The sequence below is a fragment of the Mytilus trossulus genome, chromosome 3 (genome assembly GCF_036588685.1).
Source record: "Mytilus trossulus isolate FHL-02 chromosome 3, PNRI_Mtr1.1.1.hap1, whole genome shotgun sequence".
NCBI lineage: Eukaryota > Metazoa > Mollusca > Bivalvia > Mytilida > Mytilidae > Mytilus > Mytilus trossulus.
In genome coordinates, this window is record NC_086375.1 from 91,426,356 (window position 1) to 91,453,368 (window position 27,013).

A 27,013-nucleotide genomic window follows, 5' to 3' on the forward strand; every position below is an offset into this window, starting at 1 on the left:
GCAGTCACACCATATTTCACTGATAATAACACGTTCACATTGTTTCTTCAACCAGAAATAGATGGCATAAGCCAGATTTGCACAACTTTTTGAAATTTTGTAATTAATTGCACTTCAACATCATTACAGATTTGGACCATCCAACTATTTAGATATGAATGTCACATATGGGTCTTTTGTAGTCAAAACACGCGTCTGACGTATTGAATTATAAGCCTAGTATCTCTAGCGAGTTTTAAACTCTAAACATACGACATGTTCTTGCATATCTATTTCTCTTTCGGGCTTAACTGAATTAAATATCTCTAATTGATAAAAGATGTGGAATATCCGTCGATGAGACAATAGCAAAATTACACAAATAACTTGAAGATATTCGTATATTTGTAATTTTGAAAATAGAATCATTTCTGTTTCACACAACATATCTAGACATAAGAAAGGTTGTAATAAATATAACTGTGTAGTGCACTTTGTTTAAAATTTTCGACGTGGCGTTTCCCTTTCTGTTTAATCTTTACAACAAAAGAGAAAACCTGATTAGAAACGAACAATCTTATTTATCATGTCCTCATTTTTTTTTCCATTGTCAAAATACTTAGAACGGAGAGTAACTATCAAATTCCATATTTCACTTATAGTTAATTGTAAATCACGTAATAAAAACAGATTTAAATTTGGTATATTGCTCAAATTATGTATTTACAAGGTTTCAATTGAGTTCTACATCTAGAAAAATTTAAAACACGAAAGTATAGTCAATAGCTTAATCTCTACACTACAAGCAGGTTATTAAATATGGAAGGAACATATATTTTATGCAATATAAAAATCTGACCATATAATTCTATAACAATCTGTTGTCTCCTATAGTCGAAAGATTGAATTAATCCAATATGCATATGTAAAATATCCTTCTCTTAGTATACTTATTTTCTGTTGACTAGGGCTTATGTTGTGCAATTGACACGTTTGATTAATTAAATGATGTCTTGTCGTCACAGTTCAGATTAATTACTAGGAACTACACGGACAAACATCGCAGTATGGAGATCAATCACAGGAACTTGGTACCGATCACAGCAGATGTTTTCAACAGAAATCCAAATAGCTTAGTGTGATATTGATTCTGGTAAAACTCTTAATTAAACACTGAATTCATTTCAGACTACAAGCTAATAGTATAAATCAATTTGTTATAGATAAGCTTTAATAGCAGACAATAAGCTTCCCAACAAGCATATTAATGTATATTTTCTGAACCTCTGTATCAAAATTTGATGCATAATTTTTATCGTTAAAATTCATTCTATACAATTTAAACAAAACTATACTTGTTTTAAGCTTTCCCTTTAATGCATCATATGTTGAGAATTACTCATATAGATTAAGGTAAAATTGGACAGAAAATTTATTACAAATAGAAGGTTGAAAACAATCTTTTCAAATAAAGGCAATAGTAGTACAGGTGGCACGGTTGTATTTGCATTCTATATTTGAGGTTGCTCTTTTGTGTACCATACTGAAGTGTATCTGAAGCAATAGTGGCCTTATGATTTCAAAGATATCAAATAAAAGCAACGGTAGTATACCTCTGTTCAAAACTCAAAAATCCATGGACAAAAAACAAAAATGGGGGTAAAAAAAAGTAAACGGTTATGATACTTCAGTTTACTATTTATGTAGAATTTTAGGCAGTGTTAGAAAGTGGTGTAAATTATAAAAAGGCTGCCATCGTCCCTTATGAGCCAGGAAATATTACCGTTGTTCAAAAGTCATAAATCAAGTTAGAGAAAACAAGTCCGGGGTACAGACCAAAACCGAAGGATACACGTCAACTATATAAGCAAAAACTACGAAACAACAGAATCACTGATGTGCAACAAAAAACAAACGACAATGCAACATATATAGAAACGAACTATTAGATTACAACTGCCATATTCCTGGGTACTGGACATTTTAAGGGGAAAAACATTCCCAAAATCGCGGCATTATAATACAATAGAAAGCCGGAGATAGAATCATATAGTTTTATAAAATAATAAGGGAAAAGCGGAGGATTGTCTTATCAAGCATATCTATCTATATATAATTATTTAATGCGGACAATGACAGACTTTTACGACGATGAAGTGTCTTTTATATTTTGTGCTTTTGATCTTTGTCTCATTGTCGTATACCAAAAATTACCTCCTTTTATTTAAACATGGATGACGATTTGTTTTCTATAAATCCGACTTTTTTTAAATCAGTGACTGCCTGATTTAATGGAAATGGCATGATGAATTGGCTCATGAAACAAATTCCCTTAATACACTAGACGAGACTAAAAGCAAAGAAACCCGAGCTTTGTTGTTGTTTTTGATCTCAAATTGTTGTTAACTGACTTAAGTAACTATGTTTGATTTTAAATTTGTGTCCTTCAATCGAAGATGTTCATAATTTTACTAATTACAGAGTAAGTTCGGCTTCTTATGTATTTTGTATTAAAATCAACATTTCATTTGGATGGCAAGACATATTTCACGTTTTTTAAATTTTAATTCGTGTGAAGGTATAGATCAAAGCATCCTTTTTCAATCAACTTTTCTAGGCTAATAGGGATTTCTAAAAAAGTGAAATGTATTAACATAGATTATCGTTTTTGAAAATGTGATTGGAAAACTTGATATATTTGTATGGTAAATTGAGTAAAATAAGGCATTTGATATAATCCATCACGTAATTGTGTTTGTACAAATTTCTCTCCATTCTTAACCATGTTAATATCCTATAATCATTAAAACCTAGAAATCTGACACATTTTAAACTAATTTCCGGTATTATTGTGTTTTGAAAATTGAAAATCTTAAAAGACACCAGAATACATTGATCTTGTATTATTTAATACACTATATCATATTGATTTAATCCGGAGATACCTTTTAACAAATATAACACGCATATATGAAACACTCTTTATTATATTCGCATATCGGTGATATGGAAAAAAAGACAATTAAAAAGAAATGAACTTATTTGTGATAAGCTGTGAAACAAATATTACGTAACCGTCGAACAAAATACTGATTGCGTCCGTAATAATGAATACTAAAACTAGGGTTGAATGGTCGAAGCAAAGGATTCTGCACTTTTGTGCAATTACCACAATAACCTGCCCACAATTTGGTATTTCTGTCTCTTTATGTCAAATAAATGTCGATAATAGTGAAGTTATAAGGTAGGCCATCATATAGATGGGATTGGTCGTCAAATCAGTGGGTTTTATGATTCATAATGAATACATTTGATTTTTTGTGCAAACATAAAACTCGCCATTGTACCAAACATGGAATCGTCAAAACAATAGAAATCAATAATTTAATCATCAAACATGGTCGTAATAAAAAATACCATATTATTGATATGAAAAGACCTGCGATTAATAAGAAACGATTTAACATGCGTCCCACGTCATGACCACGTCATAACAACAAAGGTCAAAGTTCATTTGATCAACGGGATGGATTATCTCAATAAACACATCATGTATATCTTAGATAATGAAGAGCAAATACTTACCTAAATTGATTTTCAATGTTTTCACTTTGAGGTATGAAAAATGAGAATATTGCGTACTTCGCCGTATAAATAACATGAAATGGAAATTTTCATATAAAACATAAACTAATCAACACAAGTGAAAAAAAACCTTTGAAGACTCTCTATGTTTATTGCTATATTTTCTACGGTAGTTGATGGAAGAAACAATTTTTTTTATATAGATATCTTTTAGATATAAGAGCCGAAAGAGTTGACAAGCAATACGAACAAAAATGACTTGAAATGATAACCAAATTCATACAATTTCAACATTGAGTTGCAAACTTAAACAGTACATGGGATATGTATAAAAATTGGGGGAAATTTTGATACAGTTTTGGATCGTTGAAATCTCAGGATTTCGTTTTTGAAACATTATTGAATGGACGGAAGCTGTATTTGGCAAAACATTTAGGAATTTTGGTCCTCAATGCTCTACAACTTCGTTCTTTATTTGGCCTTTTTCACATGTTTTACTGGAGCGTAACTGATGAGTCTATTTAAGACAACACGCGCGTCTGGCGCAAATATATAACTCTTCAATCCTGGTATCTATGATGATCTATGATGAGTGTATTTCTTTCAAAGTAGGTTTACCATTGAGTAGAAAGTACACAAGATCGCGTTAAAAGCGTTTTAAAATTTGTAATAAAATCATCAAATCTTTAAGACCAATGAGCAGATTTTCTTTTAAATTAATATGTTGTCGATAAATGCATGTCCGCTTTAATCAAGTAAAATGATTGTTTCTGCTGATGGGGAAGTCCCATCCAAGCACTTTAATTGATCCCTTCATATAATTGGAAATAACGTCTAAACTGAACAGCATAACTGTAAGGAGATATGACATTTTCATTACTTTTTCAAAAAATAGAAAATGGACGCATTTATGTTTTCGATTTATCGTTCGAAGTTAAACATACCGCTGCCTTAAGCCAAATTTGGTTAAAAAATCTTTGATATATGACCCTTTACTGTAATATAACTTTAACCAAAGGTTAAAGTTGTGACATCACAACCTGCAGAAACATGCACTTAAGCGGTATCAATTATAAACAGACTTTGAATAATGTCACATGCCATCCATATAACACATACATGCTCTGGAGAAGTAAGGAAGTTATGTAATTCAGGAAATATTCGGCTAATTGTATCGTAAATCTTCTTACTTAAATGGAAATCCAAGAAAAATCAACACGTTTGAGTATTAAATTGATCTTTACCAGACCAGACAACGTCTATCTTCGCGAATACATAACACCATCACTATATTCTTTGCTTTGATCAAAACATTAACACCTACTGAATCTATTTAGCATTGTCTCACGGGAAATTTGTTCACCGCAACATTACATCAATGTGGGACGTGTCTGTTTAATTATTTCATTTTCAAAGAATTTCTACCGTAACTTATTCTATAAATATTTTCACTCTAAAACATCTTTTTTTACCGTCATTTGTTTGTAACTTTTTATCACATTTTAGGGTAATGAAAGTCCATGGTAGAAATAAGATACTCAAAAGGAGTTCCTTTTCGTTTTGTAGCTATTTTTTGCATTAATATGAATGCATTTACAAACATAATGTTCAAAATCATCATACAAATATTGAATGCGAGCAGTGTATGGAGGAATTTTAAGAAATTTAAAATTGTATGACACTTTATCATAAACGAACATAAAGAATCATTAAATCTTTTGGAGCGGAAAATAAAAACAGAGAGGCATCATACTGGGAACATCTGTTATTGATATGATGTATGGATAAGAGCAATAACACATTGAATAAGTAAAATAATCTAAATAAAAAATAAAACACAATAATGAAATATTCAGTTAAAAAGGAACCCTTTAACTGAATATTTTACTTTTGTGTTTTATTTTTTATTCGCAAAACGCATATAATATTTTTCAGGTTATTTTAGTAAGTTTAAAAGCGAAGTCGTGATATCATCGGTAACGAAACGTCCACCAGCAGTGGCATCGAGCCAGTGGTGTAAAGAGTTATCAAAGGAACCAGGCAAAAGCATAAAAAAAAATAGAGTAAATAAAAACTTCTCAATATGCCAAATTATCAATGATCTGGATATTTTTACCCAAAAACAAATAATTTGGGTTACCAAATGATCAGGTAAAAGTACCGACGGTATTTTCTTACGATACCTAGGTCGACAATGACCAAGTAACAACGTTTACTTATCCACCAGGCTCTCCTTCGTCAGAGCAGTTCAGGGGTAGAATACACCACATATTATGTTTCCGGTGGACACCAAATTCCCTGGGTACTTTTACCTAATCAATTGGTAAACCTAATTATTTATTATTTGTACTGTTGATGTAAGTGTCTTATGGTTTTATGAGTCTTTTTTTACTCCTTGGTTTTGATTGTTATTGTCTTTCTTACAATACCTATTTCGACAATGACCAGGTAATTATGTTTATCAAACCACCAGACTCCCCATCGTCAGAGCAGTTCATGGGTAGAATACACCACATATTATGTTTCCGAGGGACACAAAACGTTTTCAACAAAGCATTAAATTTATTTAGATTTGAATTAAGATGATAGTTATCAAAGGTACCAGGATTATCATTAAATACGCCAGACGCGCGTTTCGTCTACATAAGACTCATAAGTGAGACTCAGATCAAAATACGTATAAATCCAAACATGTATAAAGTTGATGAGCATTGAGGATCCAAAATTACAAAAAGGTCAATAGTTCAATAATTTCGGAGTAAGAATTTAATGGCTTATATTCTTTAAAATGATCATAAAGAAAATAAATACAATGAAATAATCTGCTTGTTAAATTCAAACAGATTATATTTGACATTTGAAAGTTTTATGTCTCGTGCATACAATAAAGTCACGAAGAAACATGTGCCGTGCGCACACATTACGTTACGAAAGAGAAAAATAAATCAAATAACGTAATCTTCAATAGTTATCATTGGAACTCCATCATCTCTCTGTGTCATATCATTCCGTAATTTTCTATTCCTTAATCATAAATAAATGGATATTTAACATGCAATTCTATCATATATATCAAATATTGATGTTTTATTGTGTCGAAGTGCTAAATAGCATTCCTCCCATGAGAATTGTGCGCTAACATCATTAGAGGTCAACCAAATTGATTTTTCTAATCTTGGATTCAGCATATCCTTATGAGTAGTTTTTGTAAACACGCCTGTTAAAGAAAAAAATCATTTTGGGTTGTTGAATATATAAGTCATCGACTTCTCTAATGAAAATTGTTTAATTTTGATTGGAAACTGCAAGGAGGTGAGGTGAACTCGTTATACAACAAAGTCGGAATCGTCGAGACTGTTATGAAGCGGGAAGCGAATAGACTATTAGTTTCTTAGAAGGCAAGCGATCCCCTTTTATGAATCGTCCAGACTGCTAGGTACTCAGAAAGCAAGCAACCAAATTTTATGCCAAGATTTAAATCGTCGAAACCTTGAAGAACCAGTACATTTATTTCGAACAGTGGAATACAAAACGATACGCGAATAGGCATAATAGTCTTCTGTACTATTATTTGTCTGTTTGTCTTTTGATTTTTAGCCATGGCGTTGTCAATTTATTTTCTATCTATGAGTTTGACTCTCCCTCTGGTATCTTTCGTCTCTCTTTATTTGACGACAATAGCTGCACAGAATATTTAATTTTTATTTCCCAAATTACAGGGCCCATAAAGGGCATCAAATCAGATACAATTGATTTACATATTAATTAGTAACAACAGCAATAATAGAGGCATATACATATATAATTGGAATATAAGCATTGGTCAGAATCAAGCTAAAAACCACATATATATTGTGAATAAAAGAATATTAAAATTACATTATACATGCATATGTATTTATTTTCAAATTATTTACTTGACTAAATGTCAGTGTTCATGCCTGATCTCCTTAATTCAAAACAGTCACAAATATAACAACCCAGTTTTTCCATAAGAGTAACATTTTCTTGGGTCAAGAGCCATAAAAATTTTGAAGATTTATTTAAGTTTATAAAATTATAACAATTGTTAGAAATGTCTTGAAAAAAATCGTCCCTTTGAATATCATAAAGAGGGCATTCTAATAAAAAATGAAGCTCATCTTCAACTTTACCAAGTGAGCTGCACATAAAGACATAACACAGTAATACGTATCTGTGATGTTTAACCGCATACCTTTGCATCTCTAAGAGGCTGTCCTCCAGACAAAACCATACATTAAAAAGCACAGCAGAGAAATAACACTAGAAAATAGCATTTGACGTGATTTGCAAAACATAAATATATTACAGAGTTAAACGTATCAGTAGGCACTCAACAGCACACAATCTTCAACTCGAACTAGGAAGACAAAAAAGAAAGATAAAAGACATAATTGAAAGAAAGAAAACAGAAAACAACATATGATACACATGAATATATCATAGAGTTAAATGTACGTATCAGTAAGTACTCAACAAAACACAATCTTCAACTCAACTAAGAAGACAAAATTACATTAAAATGCATTAGAGAAAAATTAAACTAGAAAACAGGGAAATGTCTCAATGAGACGACAACCCAACCAAAGTTCCAAAAGCATTTTACAGAGTTAATAGTTATCAAGAGGTACCAAGATTATAATTTAGTACGCCAGACGCGCGTTTCGTATACACAAGACTCACCAGTAACGCTCATATCAATCTATTTTTATTTAAAAGTATCAGTAAGTACTCAATATCACACAATATTCAATTCTAACAGAGAAGACAAATCGTACGTTAAAAGACATAATAGAAAATAAAACAAGAAAATCAATTTGACAAAATAATTCGCTACCCATGAACATATTACAGATTTTTAGATACACGTCTTACTTAGAACTCAACAGCGCCCAATCAAACAAAGCGTTAAAAGTCAAACGAAAACCTGAGCAATCCACTTTAAATTCCTCAATTGTGTTGGTCTTGCATAATGAGCACAAATCCATAGTTATGCATCTTACAGAGTGACAATAAAAAGCAATGTTTATTTAGTTATTCTTTAATCGATAGAATTTCACATTTATTACAGTCATAATAAAAACATTGTTATAGAACTTGATAATATGTTACTTGTATACGCAATAACACATTAAAGATTTAGACAAATAAGTAATATCTTTTTTTTTTCTAAAATAATATATTTATTGCACTTTTCTTTGCTGTTTTGACAAATTACTCGACTTACAGCAGTTGGCCGGGTATCCCTGTGAATTAGTCACTGGATAACCAGGGAATTTATTCAGTGATTTCATAGTAATATCAAAGAGTGCTCGTGGTTACTATTCAGTGTGGGCTTTCAACTTTACTTTGAAACCTAATTACTTTTCAAATAAAACACAATTTATAAAATTAAACGTTAAACAATTTGTATATATATATCACATTAAAAGATACAACTATTCATAAAACAGAAATATTGGAAAATTCTTTGAACACATCAACTGCACAATAAAGAAAACCTTTAGATATTTTCTTCGCATATCCTGTGCGAACTACTTAAAAAGAGATTTCCAGAAAGAAAGTCGAAAAATTACAAGTCGGATTTGACATTCGTGACCAAGAATGTTGTGAAGAAAGTCGGTTTTGAGTTTGTTTTCTTTTGTTTTGTTTTTTTGCTCCTGTTTTATCTTTCATCATCCAAGTTTAATAAGAGTGACAAGCAGAAAGCAATAATTGATTTCGCGTTCATTACTTATTACTGGTTGTTTGCCTGAGACCATTGAGTCGAACGATTAAATCCTGTCTGAATGTTAATCAGAACTGAGTATCAATACTAAAATGTAAATGTCAAATGCATTTATTCCTCGGAACGTCAAGATGTAATATAAAAAAAAAAGTGTTCTGAATTTTCAATATTGACCTCGTTGTTGTAATAGCAAGAAAATGATTTACTTGAACAAATTTCCAGAATATGTTTATTTCATGTATGAACCATAAGTATCTTGATTAAGCGAAAGTGATACAAGACTTTGCTGTATCTAATACTTTGTTTAATTTGTGGAATTTCAACGACCGAATCTTACTGAAAGGAAACTGCATTTGTTAACGTCATATGAAACGAGTTTCTCGTTATTGTAATGCTAAAAAAATAATGCAATCCTTGTAATAACAAAAAAAAAAATGAAAGAAAACCTTTCACTTGAACCGGAAGCTTTATTGAATGGTTGACATTTCAGTTGTTCTCACCAGACTATTTTAAGCTTTATTGAATGGTTGACCTTTCAGTTGGTCTCACCAGACTATTTTAACCTTTACTGAATGGTTGACCTTTCAGTGGGTCTCACCAGACTGTTTTAAGCTTTATTGAATGGTTGACCTTTCAGTTGGTCTCACCAGACTATTGTAAGCTTTATTGATTGGTTGACCTTTCAGTGGGTCTCACCAGACTGTTTTAAGCTTTATTGAATGGTTGACCTTTCAGTAGGTCTCACCAGACTATATTAAGCTTTATTGAATGGTTGACCTTTCAGTAGGTCTCACCAGATTTTTGTACATATCAACGGCATAATAATAACTCAAAACGCATAGATCTTGCATATGAATAACTTAAAACGCATAGATCTGAAAACATATCTGGTCAGTGAGTTGTAATTTCTTGCCTTTTTCTCTCGATGATTGAAATGAAAGTAAACTAAAGTTATTGTTATCTCCACCAAAATTATAATTATATCTACAGTAATAAAACACTAGCTTAAATGTGCTTAAAAAACTTTTAAATGCTATTGACTTCATTGTCATAATAAAAGTATGAAGACAGCATTTACTGTCGAACCAAACACGACTTTGACAGTTTTCATTTAAGTTCTTAAAAAATTTAAACGACAGCAATGACTGTTGTTCCAAATTCGCTTTTAAAAATGTTACAAAGTGTTCACCGTGTAGTAGAATAATCTATATTGTAATTTATTGCTCTTGAAATTGAATTCAAAACTTTCCACATGAAGACAGTGAGTACATAAGGAGTGTTATGGAACAGAGTACTTTACTTTATAAACGTTATGTTAGAGTAAAAAGTAAAATCACAAAAATATGAACCCCGAGGAAAATTCAAAACGGAGTCTTGTTACGCTTGATATGTTGATTATTTAGTCTATATTATGGTGATTTTGAAATAGACAACGCCATTTATAGTCTATATGGTGATGTTGAAATAGACAACGCGATTTATTTTTATATATGATAATGTTGAAATACACTACTCTTTTTTTTGTATAGTTAAACTTAGCGTTTTAGCAAATAAGAAAGTTCCTAAAAAAATGGCAAAATCAAACATTATTTTAAGGATTGAAAAAGAAAGGAGTCAAACACATGTATTTAATTATTGATATACTGAAAATAAATCGAAACCAATAAACCTCAATATAAAAAGATTTTCTGTGAAGCTATAATTCTTTGTCATTGATCATTGTTTCCCCTTCACACCTACGTACTGTCAGACTGTCTGCAGATATTGTTATACCACAAAAAGTTCTAAGAGTTATAGTTAACATTTAACATACACTTTCATGCCAGCATAAGATCTAACCAACATTAGGCCTTAAAACTCCGTTTGATGACAGTGAAGAATGATACTTAAAATTAAATCTTTCGTCCCTTTTTTGTAATGTACTGTCATTTGTATTCTATTTGACTCTTATAGTTACATTTGAATTTTATTGGAGACTTGTTTAATACGTACCACGTATTACGTACAACGCTTGATATGCTGATTATATAGTCTATATTATGATGATTTTGAAATAGACAACGCCATTTATAGTCTATATGGTGATGTTGAAATAGACAACGCGAATTATTTTTATATATGGTAATGTTGAAATACAATACTCTTCTATTTGCTAGTTAAACTTAGCGTTTCAGCAAATAAGAAACTGCTTTTTATTTAATATAAGGTTAATATCAGTGTTGTATTGGAAATCAATACGTCTCTTAGTCAACTCAAAAACTAATTCTTATAAGAGTGAATAAAATGAGACGTGATTTACACGTCAGTAGGACAGAAACATATCGAAAATTGCATAATTTGATATTCATGTTAGAATAAGTATTTCATGAGGAAGACACCAAATTCAAGTCTAGAAATTAATAAGTTTCTAATAAATATTCAATCTTCCGGAGACTTCATTTACGCATTTGTTCCTGATTTTGAGTTTTTGAGATAATAAAATAAAACTTTTCTAATTTGGGATTCTTGAAGCTTTAATTTGAAATGACTTATAAACAATAGAAGGAGTACGACACGTTGCTTATTATGTTTAGTATGTAGTATAAACTTCTTAAAAAGGAACATTCACTGCTGGATAGATACAAATTTACAGTAGATATATAACGAAAACGAGTTTTACATTCAAATAAAACTAATTATGATATCAGACATAACTTGCTTTAAAACAAAGCAATATCACTGCTTCATTTGAAGCATGTGTATTATGCTTTCCTTTGAATAACTTTGAATACCGGTCAGGCTTCTTGACACACATTATTTGTTAAAATATTGTATGCATCCACACATTGACTGTTGTACCCCAATTTTTTTGACATGTTTACATATTGTATCTGTCTGTTTTAATCCCAAATCGTTATCAATATAAATGAATTTGATGCAACTGTCATATAAGTGAGAGGTTTGGATAGCTATAACCCTATGTTAAATACACCATTTTCTACATAAGAGAATGTCTGTTCCAAATAAAGACAACAGTGGTATATCGCTGTTTGAAAGTCATTTATCGATTGAGACAAAAAAAAAATCTGGGTTACAAACTAAAACCGAGAGAAACACATCAACTATAAGAGGAGAACAACAAAAGAACAGAAACACTAAAGTGAACAAAATACAATCGTCAATGCACACACAAAGCAACGAACTATAAGATCACAACTGTCATTTTCTTGACTTGGTACAGGAATATGACAATTGTTATTCATTTGTTTCATATGTTTAAACTTTTGATTTTTTCATCTGAATAGGGAATTTCCGTTTTGAATTTTCCTCGGAGTTCGGATTTTTGCGATTTTACTTTTCCTTTTTACTTTGTCCTACAAAAATCATTTAGGTAGAAGTTGGTGAAATTGTTGTCACGAGGTTGCCATAACGTTTGCTTGACATAACAACTGTATTTTGTTTTTATTTCAAATGGAGAAAGGAACGTATCCATTATTATATTACTTATTTCTGTATTTTGTTTCTTTCTAGTTAGTGTTTTTTAATCAAGAAAATACCATTATTTCAGGGTACACATAGTGCTCAGCGAAGTTAGAAATAATGAATATAAAAATTTGTAAGGGTTCCGCGGAACCCAGTGTCTCGCCTACTTTTGCTGTAAATTGCGGGCTCAACAAAAATGAGGAAAAAAATCAATAAAAATTTTCCTCTTGATACCATCTTATGATTGTAAGAAGCTTCTGTCTAAGTTTGGTAAAAATCTAGGATAGTTAATAAATCTAATGAATGTTTTGAAAACTTTAAATGCAAACTGTATGTAATGTTAACTTAAAGAAAATCTAAGTCCATTTAAAAATAAAATACAGAAAAAATGGAATTATCTTTTCACAAAATTTACTTCTGGATACTATTTTATGATAAAGCTTCTGTCCAAGTTTGGTACACATCCAGGATAGTTTAAGAAAGTTATTAAAATTCTAAAAACTTTAACCACAGAGTGAATGTAATGTTTCCCCGCAGAAAAAACTAAGTCTATTTATAAGTAAAGTACGGAAAAAATGGATTTATATTTTTACAAAATTTACTTCTGAATACTATCTTATGATCATAAACAAGCTTCTGTCCAAGTTTGGTACAAAACCCAGGATAGTTTAAGAAAGTTATTAAAATTCTAAAAACTTTAACCACAAAGTGAATGTTATGTTTCCACGCAGAAGAAAAACTAAGTCTATTTATAAGTAAAATACGGAAAAAATGGAATTTTATTTTTACAAAATTTACTTCTGGATACTATCATATGATCATAAACAAGCTTCTGTCCAAGTTTGGTAGATATCCAGTATAGTTTAAGAAAGTTATTAAAATTTCAAAAACTTTAACCACAGAGTGAATATTTGTTGACGCCGCCGACGACACCGACGAAGATGGAATGTAGGATCGCTTAGTCTCGCTTTTTCGACTAAAGTCGAAGGCTCGACAAAAATGATGTAATCAATATGTCACAGTAAAGACTTGTAAAATATCCGTTTATAAAAAGGCCTGTGAACTATAGCAAAGGTAACATTTGTATTGGTGCTGCTCTTGGTACAGTTTAAATGCGCATCTGGTGCAAGAAAATTGGTACCGTTAATTTTATTACTACCACTGGATCGATGCCTCTGCTGGTGGACTATTAGTCCCCGAGGGTATCACTAGCCCAGTAGTCAGTACTTCAGTACTGGCATGAAAATACGGATTTGTTTGTGTTATTAAAATTTGCTGTTACAAAATATTAGTAATTATTATAAATTAAGGAATGTATCTCCCTCATGCAAAGCTCTGATTCCTTTCACAGATTTGGCTTTACTTTTTGGACCTTTTGGATTATAGCTCTTCATCTTTAATATAAGCTTTGGATTTCAAATATTTTGGCCACGAGCATCACTGAAGAATCATATATTCTCGAAATGCACATCTGGTGCAAGAAAATTGGTACCACTGGGTCGATGCCTCTGCTGGTGGACTATTAGTCCCCGAGGGTATCACCAGCCCAGTATGTCTGTTTGTCTTTTTCATTTTTAGCCATGGCGTTGTCAATTTAATATCGATTTAAGAGTTTGGCTGTCCCTTTGGTATCTTTCGTCCCTCTTTTATATAACCCAAGGTACCCAACTCTATGTGTTTGAGAAAGTACACTCGATCGCGACCTTTACTTATATTTCGATTCTGTTATTATCTTTGCCACTGAAACTTAATATGTTGTCAATCGAAATTATCGGGATCTCAAAAATCAGACAGGTACTTGTTGACTTCACTTTTATTCATTTTTTTTTTATTTCAGGTTTCCCTAGTTTTAATCGATTTCTTCTTGACAATTTTATGACTTTAATGATTTTGATTATCAAATTTATTACATTTCGCTTTCTATCGACATAAAACCTCCATTTACGATTATACCATACTTCAATAAACACTGCCTTTTTGTGTAAACAGGAGTCTTCATATCCGAGACTCTATCAAAAACAACATATGCAGTATGGTGGGAGTTTAATTTTCGTACACTCCTTTTGCTCGTAATTTGGTTAATAATTGAACTATAATTTACTTAGAAACTTGTAAACAACTTCATGAATATCCCAATTTTTCACACTAGATTGATTATTTTGAGTTTGTTTGGTCCTATTGATTAGTTTGCAATCACGTAATGGCAATCCTACATAATAATGACTAGACAGTGTTGTCTGTGATTGATCTGTTCGATGGATTAACAACAAATAACCAATAACAGATAAAAAAAACTATTAAAAATTTTACAGACGTCACTCAGTTATTTTAAGTGTGGATATCATACTGACCTCAGTGGTTAAAACGCCTGCACTTTCTATCTTATTTTATCGAGACAGTTGAGTATAAATAAATTCGCTTCCCATTTTATAACATATTCATATAGTCGAGCAAATAAAATACAGTTAAAGTTCAAAATATTCTATATTTATAGATCATTTATAAATATAGTAATAGTCTTAAATATACTGCCCAAATTTACCCAAGTCTGTTTTTTGTTGATAATGCATTTGATGTTGCTCTGTACTTGTACTTCTCGTCATTATGTTATCGTGTTATGGTAAAATATTTGTATTCCTGTCTTACATTTTTGCCAATGTGCTTTGTCTATATGACTTTCGGTGGGATTTGTTTTGTTACATTTCACGTGGCTCTGTACTTGTACATCCAGTCATTTATTTTGTTGTTCTGTTGTTTTGTCTTTCGTTTTCGCTGATGTGCTTTGACTTTATGTTTTTTTTTGTGCTTTTTGTTAATTTTTTGTTTATTTTTATAGTGATTAAGATTATAACACAATGTTGACTGTTGTACTCCTAAAATTGAGATTTTTACCAATTACATTTGTTTGTTTTGTTCACAGATCGTTGTCAATATAAATGAATTTTATGCGACTGTCATGCAAGTAAGAGATTTAGCTAGTTATACAACCAGGTATACTCCGCCATTTTCTAAATACGAAAATGCCTGTACCAAATTAGGAATATGACAATTGCTATTCATTCGCTTGGTGTGTTTAATGTGTTTGAACTTTTGATTTTGCCATTTGGCTACGGACTTTCCGTTTTGAATTTTTGGAGTTTTAATTTTATGGGTCTTATATGCATCATTTATTGGCATTATGTTTTTCGATCTGTGAGTTTGTTCGTCGGTTCGTTCGTTCGCCCGTCCGTCTGATCCGCATCAGGTTTTGGTTAACGTTTTGGGTCAAGGTAGATTGATGAAGTTGAAGTCCAATCATCTTGAAACTTGATACACATATTCTCTATGATATGATTTTTCTAATTTTAATGTTAAATTATAGTTTCTGTCCCAGTTTCACAGACCACTATACATAGGAATGATAGTGCGAGTTGGGCATCCGTGTTCTATAGACACCTTCTTGATGAACCTTAGTTTTACTGTTAAGTCTATTTTTTGGGGATATCTATTTGACCTAGCTCGGTAATTATACATCCCGTCATTGTGTTATTGTGCTATGATAAATATTTGTATGATTGTTTTTAACTTTTGCTTATGTGCTTTATCCATATACTTTTTTGTGTTTCTTTGTTACAAGTTGGTTTGTTTTATAGTGATTAAGATTATACTAGTATTATTACTACACGTATTTTGACATGTTTAACTCTAATTTGTTTGTTTTTCTCACACATCAATGTCAATATAATGGAATTTTAAGCGACTTTCATACGATTGAGAGGTTTAGCTAGCTATAAAATCAGGTTTTAGCCTGGTACCTTTCATAACTAATTAATCAACAATTTTCTGCATAAGCAAATACATGTCCTAAGTCAGAAATATGACAGTTATTCGTTTAACTTCTACGGTATACCTATACTTGTAACTGAACTAAAATTATCATATTAGAGGTATAATATAAATAAGAGTATTAAGACTATATATGCCCATACATGACGGTCATACAAGTTGAGTGCGAATAAAATAAGATTTAAGAGACATAATGTATAAAGCCAACTAAACACATATAGGGGTAATCACACGGTCTTCGATATTTTTTTTTTCATAGGATGTGCCACCATTTGCATCAAATCTTAAGTTTAAAAAGGCAATAATACATACAAATGGCGATAGTTTTTTTTTCAAAAGCTGCCAGTGTATGTAGAAAAATAAGAAGAAGTAGTATGATTACCAATCAGAAAACCATCCACAATCCAAAGAAATGGTTTGACTCGTCAGACCTACACTATGCACACAAATAATTAACATAGGAAAATAATACTAGTAGGTACAGAAAGCAAGTTCAAGGCAAAAAACAACGGAAACTAAATAGTGTTGACTTCATTTTAATTTGTGTTTCTATTAATTCTGTTTCTGATGTGACCTCTATCAAGCTACACATATGTGTAGGAACACGTCAAAGACAGTCTGTCCAGACTCCATAAATTGCACAAATCCGTAGTATTAATCATAAATCCACATACAAACTATATATATCTGCATATGTGGGCAGTTTAAAAAAAGGGGGAATATACCAACGGCGTTATCCATTTTTTTCAGATTTCCGTACTGAATGACATTTGCTTCTTATTCGTAGAGCAGATTTTTGCAATTCTCAATATCTAAAACTGATTATCTTTTGTTTGTGACACATACAAAATAACTGCAGGATAAAAGAAGCAGTATATATAACAATGATTTTTATTCTTTGACAGTAATCAAAGAAAACGTCTATCGTCTAATTATTTATTCTAGCTTCACAAAGTGACCTTTGACATTTATAAATATCTTTTTTATCACGTATAAAGTAATGAGAAACCTTTCCATCACTAGCATTGTGTTTGATAAGGTCAAATTCATCTGTATTTCACAGATATGGTATATGTGGTTTGTACAAAGACCACTAATAGGAAATACGACTCGAGGGAGCAGCGACAAACTGTAATTTAAATACAAATTAGGTCTATTGGATCTGAATTATTTTACACAAGTAATCTTCTTACACATACCCAACAGAATATTCCAGGATATTCATTATTTGGTGTTGTGTAAGTTAATACATAGGTGATTATAATCAATCCTACTAGTTACTTCAATATAAACATCAATACTGATAATTACACTCCAGTAATTACATAGGGTCTAATTAACAATGCAATGACATCTTGATCCTAAGCGGGAATAATTCTTCCATAAGTCGCACTCGTTAATATTATTTTTCGAAAAGAGACTTATTGAAAGACAGGGAGTTCCTTGTAATATATACTTATACAATATTAGATAGATATAGGAAGATGTGGTGTGAGTGCCAATGAGACAACTCTCCATCCAAATAACAATTTAAAAAGTAAACCATTATAGGTTAAAGTACGGCCTCCAACACGGAGCCTTGGCCCACACCGAACAACAAGCTATAAAGGGCCCCAAAATTACTAGTGTAAAACCATTCAAACGGGAAAACCAACGGTCTAATCAAGGAGGCTAGCTTTAAAAAATGTATGAGAAACTATTTCATGAGAGACAGCAATCCGCCGTTACAACAATAAAACCAGGAATAGCACATTGAATTCAAATATACTTCAATTGAGAAATAAGCATCCTTCTTAATTTATTTCAAAAGTGCCATTATTTTGAAAAATTAATTAGACCTCAACGCCATAGTGTTCTTTTTTCAATCTATAACTATTTAAATGGAAAAGAAAGGATGTGGTTTATAATCTTATGACATAAAATCAGCACTGGTACAACAAAGCTTTTATTGTTGCTCTTCATCTGAGAATCAAAACTAGGCCTTCAACACAGAGTAAATGAACAAGTCTCACTACCAGGTCTAGAGTCTCATGGCCAAGCAGCACCCTAGGCCTTCAACACAGAGTAAAGGAACAAGTCTCACTACCAGGTCTAGAGTCTCAGGGCCAAGCAGCACCTTGACTGAAATTCCTAGTTTATCAAAGTTGAATCAAATCATTGAAGCACACATATGCGGAGTGATATCGACTAGTTACACTAGACAATAACGGGCACAGAAATATAATACTGCCATTGAAGCACACAGGTGCAGAGTGATATCGACTAGTTACACTAGACAATAACGGGCACAGAAATATAATACTGCCATTGAAAATAGGCTATCATTGAAGCACACAGGTGCGGAGTGATATCGACTAGTTACACTAGACAATAACGGGCACAGAAATATAATACTGCCATTGAAAATAGGCTATCATTGAAGCACACAGGTGCGGAGTGATATTGACTAGTTACACTAGACAATAACGGGCACAGAAATATAATACTGCCATTGAAAATAGGCTATCATTGAAGCACACAGGTGCGGAGTGATATCGACTAGTTACACTAGACAATAACGGGCACAGAAATATAATGGTGCGGAGTGATATGGACTAGTTACACTAGACAAAAACGGGCACAGAAATATAATACTGCCATTGAAAATATCATTGAAAATCAGACACAATACAAATATTTCACCAACGAAGTTACACATTAAGATAATTGGTAGAGATAACTAAGCAGTAAGGGGAGATAATAAGGGAGGACCGCATTACAAACTAATTAACCCCAACGAATCCGTAGGTCTAAAATCGATATAAGTACATAGGACTAAAGATTAAGTCTGTTTGGATTAACTAATGATTATTTCCATGTATATATGTATAATGTCTTATTGATAGACCATATTGAACGAAATATAAGAAAGCTAAATCAGCATTATATAGTTCACATAATAACAAAAGGATTTTTTACCTTGAATTAAAAGTGACTAGAAATAAGCTTACAACAATTCTCACCAAAAGTCAAGATGTAAAAGTAATGTGTTCAAAGGACTGAACCAAATGAACCGACTGAGTATTACCCGAGGTATAATTGACAGAGTTCAATCCGAAAGGACTGACAGGGCATATTTCGATAGGACTGACAGGGTATAATCCGATAGGACTGACTTGTTTAATCCGAAAGGACTGAGGGTATTAACCGAAAGGACTGACAGAGTATATTTCGATAGGACTGACAGGGTTTTATCCGAAAGGACTGACGGGGCATATTTCGATAGGACTGACAGGGTATAATCCGATAGGACTGACAGGGTTTTATCCGGAAGGACTGAGGGTATTAACCGAAAGGACTGACAGAGTATATTTCGATAGGACTGACAGGGTTTTATCCGAAAGGACTGAGGGTATTAACCGAAAGGACTGACAGAGTATATTTCGATAGGACTGACAGGGTTTTATCCGAAAGGACTGAGGGTATTAACCGAAAGGACTGACAGAGTATATTTCGATAGGACTGACAGGGTTTTATCCGGAAGGACTGAGGGTATTAACCGAAAGGACTGACAGAGTATATTTCGATAGGACTGACAGGGTATAATTATTCCTTTTGATATTTTAACTCAATCCAAAGCGTTTACATATCATTTTTTGGAGAAAAAAAATAATTTGGGAACATAAGATTGTGTTTTAACCGAGAATTCACAAATTCAGAAAAGAAACTTGAAGTTTTGTTTTAAAATTTATTTTGAACTAGTTTGAATAAAAGAATATTCTTTAAAATGACAGAAACTTACAGATATACCAATCGTTGCGAGGCCGATGGTTAAGCTTAGAAAGACATGTTTAGCCTTATTGATAAAAAAAAAGTTCATGAACATTTTAAATCGTATATATTAAAGGATTTTTTTTATCAGGTTTAACTACTCTTTATGTTTTTGATCCAGGCAGTGGATGACTCTTTATACGACGAGAAAATGTCATCACTGCTCAGGTTTTCCATGTACATTAGTGACGGATCAATATTGTGGTCGATAAAACTATGTCTAAATCAGTTAATGGTAAAATTTATGTCGTAACGGCACCATGTAATACATACAAAATGTACCTCTTGCTATAATTAATATCGTTTTCCGATTCTGGTTGAATATGTAGTTATCAATTCTAAATTGCAATGGCACTTCACTTTTGTTAAAGGCGAAACTAAATTACCCTATCTGCCAGTCCTTTGAAGCTTCATAGATCGAAATGACGATATCTTTCAAAATGAGAGCTATTTGATATTAGCTATAAATGTTTCAGTATTTGCATCATAAGTGGTCTGTTCGTCGTATTATTGACCATGTATTATTCATACACGAAATATATTTTTGTTTTTGTGATATTGATGTCACCTGAGTATTTTCCATCAATAGAAAAGAAAGAGAATTTAAATAGATAAAATATAGAACTTATTGTTAACTGTTATTGGAAATGTTAAAAGCCAATAACAATCCTATGCTATATAGATAAGACATAGCGGCTTTCAGAACTTGCATGGTTTAAAGGCATGCTAATGTGAAGCTAGTATGAATAATGTATAAGGTTGGTTGTGGTTTTTTTCGATTCATCGACTGAAACTGTACAGCAAAATCTTTTAATGTCACTTCATTGGCTACTATGAACACTGAGGAAAATGGTCATTTCTTACAGAATTATTAGGTTTTTAAATTTGTAATGACTAGGATACAATTCATACCTGCAATATTTTAGTCATTATTGATTTTGAATTGGAACTCACGAACAAAATCGAGACCAAGCGGTTACAAGATAAATAGACTACATAAAAAGACTACAATTGGCATAAAAGGAAATAAAGGACTAGTTTGAATTGGTATTCATATAAAAACTCGTGTATGTGATTGATCAAAGGCAATGAAAATTTGCCAAAAAAGGAAGACATTCTTTAATCCTGAAATAAGCAATTTTGGTCTTCCATACTCTCTTCACAATATCGGCTACTTCTTGTCTTTTTTTTTTTATTTATTTCTGCAGGTTTCTTTTACTTTAAGAACCTGTACTGTTAATAAGAACTGATAAACAAATCTAAAACTGAGTGTATTGCTGTGTGTTTGTTTATTCTACATTGGCTATAGGTCTTGGGGAAGGTTGAAGTCTCACAAAACATGTTGAATCACGCCGCATGTTTGCACCTGTCCCAATTCAGGATCCCCTGGCTTATGTTCATTTATATGTTACTAGTTAAGTGTGACGTCTATTTTCTCTGAACTAGTACACACAGAGGATAGTTGTATAGCCCGCCTCCGGGTGCGGGATTTTCTCTCCATGTTGCAGACCCATTGGATGCCTTCACCTGTTTTCTGCTATTTGGCCGGGCTGTGGTTTCTTTGACATATTCCCCGTTTTCAGTCTCATTTTTATGTTTCACTCAACAGAAATGGAGTCAAGTTTATGTTCTATTAAAGAAATCAAATGTACTCTTGATTCTATGGAGAAACAACTATCGAAATCGGGGCATAACAGTACAGCCAACAAATACCTGTACTCACAACTTAAAAACTCTCATTTGCGAATTGAAATAAACTGTAATAGATCTGATATCATGCTAAAACATGCTTAAACATAATACGTGTATATTAAATACAAAATGGACTCAGATTACTACGTTGTTCTAAAAATATAGTTAAAATCATAAATATTGCATTTAGCATCGAATACATGCTACGTTAAACTGTAGTTCATGTAATTGGTTTGACGTCAAGCACACCAACGGAGGAACAGTGTTTAATTGTACAAATAAGCAATTTAAAATACATTGACATTTCCTAAATCATACTTTAGGTTTTTTTTCAATTTAGCAATAAAACGAAAATCAACTTTAATAGAATATACGGTTATTTATTTAATTCACTAATTTTGCTGTTTCATATTAATATTTTTTACTAAAATTGGCATTCTTTCCTACACAAAAGACTTGCGCTATCCCATCTTTAATATTATGTAAATTTCTTCAGTAAATGGCAGAGATATTCAGCACACACACAATCACCATGAATAATCATGTATATGTGATGTACAAGTGCTCAACTTTCTGACAAAGAACAGTAGACTCCGAAAAATTGATTTAATTTTAATAGTATGGATCATATTTAAAAGTTGTAAATAAAAAAAAACACAAAAAAAACACAAAAAAAACACAACAACCACCAAGAAAGAGATAATAACAACTAACTCCATGATACATTTGTAATTGATACCAACATGCATGGTCATATATTTTAAATAGAATTGAGAATGGAAATGGGGAATATGTCAAAGAGACAACAACCATACCAAAGAGCAGATACCAGTCGACTGCCACCAATGGGTTTTCAAAAGCCCGCACCCGGAGGTGGGCCTCAGCTGGCTCCGAAATATATATTAGTTCAGTGAAAATAAAGAATTTCAAACATTGTATAGGTGTTTGTTTCCCACTACTGTTTGCTTATACTTTGGAAGTGTCCACACGTGCATGTGTCACCTTCGTTTGTCATTGAAGTAGTATAATGCAATGTATCTTGCTTAACTATGACGTTGAACCGCGATTACAGAAAGTTAAGTAATTGTGAAGAAAAAAAAAAGTTTACATACGTACATTATACTCTGTCATACCTAATAATGACGTCATGTAATGCGTTATCACAAAATAAATAATTATTTTAATTACTTTTAAACCGAACTGTACATCTTTTTCTAGACTTACAACAAAAATGTGAGAACAGTTATAAAATCTCTGGACTGAAACGTTTTGAGCTACCCCTATCCTACAAACTTACTTTCAATTCCACTATTTTTATGGTTGGTTTTTTTTTATGTTTTTCATATTTTTTTCACATTACATTATATTAATAGGAAAACAAATAAATTCATTATATATCTTATAATTCAGACATTTAATTGTTGTATGGTTGTAAAAAAGCCATTAAAAAATATATGTTAAAATTGAGACGTAATAAGTCGAATACATATATACAATGGAAACCATATTGAAACAACATAAATGACAACACTTTAATTTAGACATAACAAAACGACTTACCTTTTAGTAAATATCCACTCTGAAGAAAATAAACTAAAACCTTAATTGTTCTGTCTATCTGCCAATCGCGACAGAAAGTACAGAATAGTACGCCCGTTGTTTACAAGGACACATGAATCAAAGATAATTCAAAACCCCCATCTACAATTCCATTTTTCTGCAAACCCTCGCAGACGATCGATCTGATTTCAACCAATCACATTTGAGCTTTTCATCAGTATTGATTGATGTGAAAATAATTGTCTGTATCGAGAGAGTACAGAGACCATAAGCGAAGATTTCCTATTGATCAGGTCCTTAATGCGTTACAGGTACGAACAGTTAATTAAGAGAATACATCGATTTCAATAACACCTAAGCGCAATTTATATTTGAAATATATACTTGGGTTTTGGAAAGCAACAATAAATCTAATGTGCCATGAGTCTAAGGGCTTCATTCTCAACCAGAAAATGGGGTTCAAACTTCCTTAAGTAGAATTTCCAAGAGTTTCTGTATTGAAATATTTGCCTTTAAAATCAATATAAACTGACAGACATGTTTTGAGTTCGTTTTTAAAAATGACTTTCTTACATTGTGGTTGATATTTTATTATATTCAATAACGAGAACAATTAATGATATGAAAAGAAGATATACAGTAATTTATGTATGATGAGGTATGCATTAATATAACTTTCACTGAGAATAAATGTGTATCAGGTACTCTCATAAATAGTGTTGCAAAAATATCAGTGCAAGGATACTCTTTTTAGTTTGTTCCTAACGTGCATATGTATGTTCACTTTCAGTGTATGTTCACTTGTGTATGACGTCTCTTGTTTGAGCTAAGCCGTTTCAATGGATAGTTTCTATGTTGTGATGTTACGCTATTGTTTCAGAGAAGGGTGTAGGTCGGTACATATCAAATTGTTTAAACCTGCTGCAATTGTTTGCACCTGTCCCAAGTCGGGAACCTGATGTTCATTAGTTGTCGTTTGTTACTGCGGTTCATAAGAAGTTCTCGTTTCAGTTTTTTTTTTATAGATCAGACCGTTGATTGTCCCATTTGAATGTTTTTTAACACTGGTATTTATTTTTGAAACCCTTTATAGCTTGCTGTTCGGTGTGAGCCAAGACTTCGTGTTGAAGACTGTACTTTGACCTACAATGGCTTACTTTTATAAACTGGGTTTTGGATGGAGAGTGGCTTATTGGCACTCATACAACATCTTCTGATATCTATAAAAGGTGGCATTGCATTTCCAGAAAGTATGCTTTCTCCCAATGCACAACTGTCTTACTTGGTCTGTCAGAATTCTGAAAGTCAAATGCCATAGATAACTAAGATATCATTGCAATTACAAAAATTTAGGCATCTTGAGCCTCGTTATCGTACGCTTTATTTATTTTGTTTTGCTTTTCAGAAAATGTCTAATGTTAACGTTGAAGCGGCAAGCGAAACTTTGACGCAAACCAGTCAAAATTAGAGAGAATATACCAGACTGACAGACAGAATATTTTATTATAGTGTCACATACCAATATAAAACAATATCATACATCATAATATAAGTATAAAAGTACAAATAAATTTTGTAATCGAATTTAAAATATCGGTATCAAGCCATAACTGACTTATGAGACACCAAGAAAAAAGAAACTTAAAAAAGCTTCCTAAGGGTACAACCAGTTATCAAAGGTACAAGGATTATGTAAGTTTGTTTTCAGCACATGCACAGATATTACCTTTAATAATGATAAAGCGAAGCAAGTCCATAGCTTTTTAGAAAGCTCAAACTTATCTATTATATCTGTTTGTTTTGTTCAATATCGATGCGACTGTCATACAAGTGAGAGGTTTGGCTAACAGGTTTAATGCATATTTTTAGGTTAATGTCTGTACCAACTTGGCAAGTCAGGAATATGACAGTTGTTATCCATTCGTTTGATATGTTTGATCTATTGATTTTGTCATTTCATAAAGGACTTTCCTTATTGATTTTTCCTTAGAGTCTTTATTTTATTTATTTTTTTTTTTCAAACTTAATATGGTGACTTATCATCTATCTTGAGGCTTGCGACCGTTGAGCTAATTCATCAGGCAAGCACTGATCATGTGTGAATCATACAATTACAATTGCTTCTACCAGATGTTTATGAAATCAAATGACCCATCAGTCAAATTAGACTATTTACCGGGTTTGTAATAACATGAGCAACACGACGGCTTTCTCATATTGAGCAGGATCTGCTTACCCTTCCGGACCACATGCGATCACCTTAATGTTTGGTTGGGTTCGTGTTGCTTAGTCTTTAGTTTCTGTTTTCTATTATTTGTCTGCTTGTTTTTACTTTTTTAGCCATGGCGTTGTCGGTTTATTTTCGATCTATGAGTTTGAATGTTCCTCTGGTATCTATCGTCCCCTATTTGTTAAATGCGAATTCCGGCAGGACCATAATACGATTGATCCTTTTCATCGGTTTCAATGATTTATTCGAACAAGCTTCAGTGAAGCAAGCTTTGTTTCATCTTTAAAAGGTTGTGTCACTACATAAAAAAAAGACATTTTAAAAGTTGTTTTATATTTTGGATTGTAAGGTAATATAACTACTGTAAATTCAGAAAGGAGTGCGATTTTTATAATTATTGCAAACATTGCGACAGTGTTATAATCGACATACCGGGAAATCGTAATTCGCATTTCGAAATTTTTTGAAATGAATAAAACAGATTTTTTTTCAATACCGCAAAAAATAAAATCGCATGTTAGTCCAAATGACAAAATCGCAATTATAAGTGCACGCAAAGGTTAATAAAAGCAACAATACTGTACAGGTGATCAAAATTCATAAACCGATTGAGAGAAAATAATTCTGTGGTTACAAACTAAAACCGAGAAACCAAATCAACTATTAGAGGAAAAAAAGTTCAAAAATCTGTAGACACAAACATGTTGGTTGTCTCACATATAAAAAATCAGCTCAAAATCTGGAGGCGTATAGAAAAAAAACCCGTATAACTGTGATTTTCAACAATTTTCGAAGTTGTAAACCTTAAATATTGGCAAAATTAGAGGAGCGGAACGAAGATTAAACTTGATCTGTAACTCACCATGGATAACTCACATACCAAAAATCAGTCAAATATCTGAAAGCATTTAGAAAAAAAAATCCGTACAACTGTGATTTTCAACAATGTTCAAAGTTATAAACCTTAAATATTGGCAAATATTAGCGGATCAGAACGAAACTTAAACTTGATCTGAAACACATCATGGGAAACTCACATACCAAAAATCAGCCCTATATCTAAAAGCATTTAGAAAAAAGGTCTGTATAACTGTGATTTTTAACAATTTATCATTGTCCAT

The 27,013-nt window shown here is 32.0% G+C and overlaps 1 protein-coding gene across 1 annotated transcript in view; it reads right to left on the reverse strand.

The window, feature by feature from the left end:
- LOC134712833 (glutamic acid-rich protein-like) overlaps nt 1-23,880 on the reverse strand; it is a 32,875-nt gene extending 8,995 nt beyond the window's left edge. The window contains exon 1 of the mRNA XM_063574783.1: nt 23,663-23,880. The gene's annotated coding sequence lies outside the window, so the exon portion shown is untranslated. The remainder of the gene's footprint in view (nt 1-23,662) is intronic.
- Nucleotides 23,881-27,013: the final 3,133 nt, after the last annotated feature.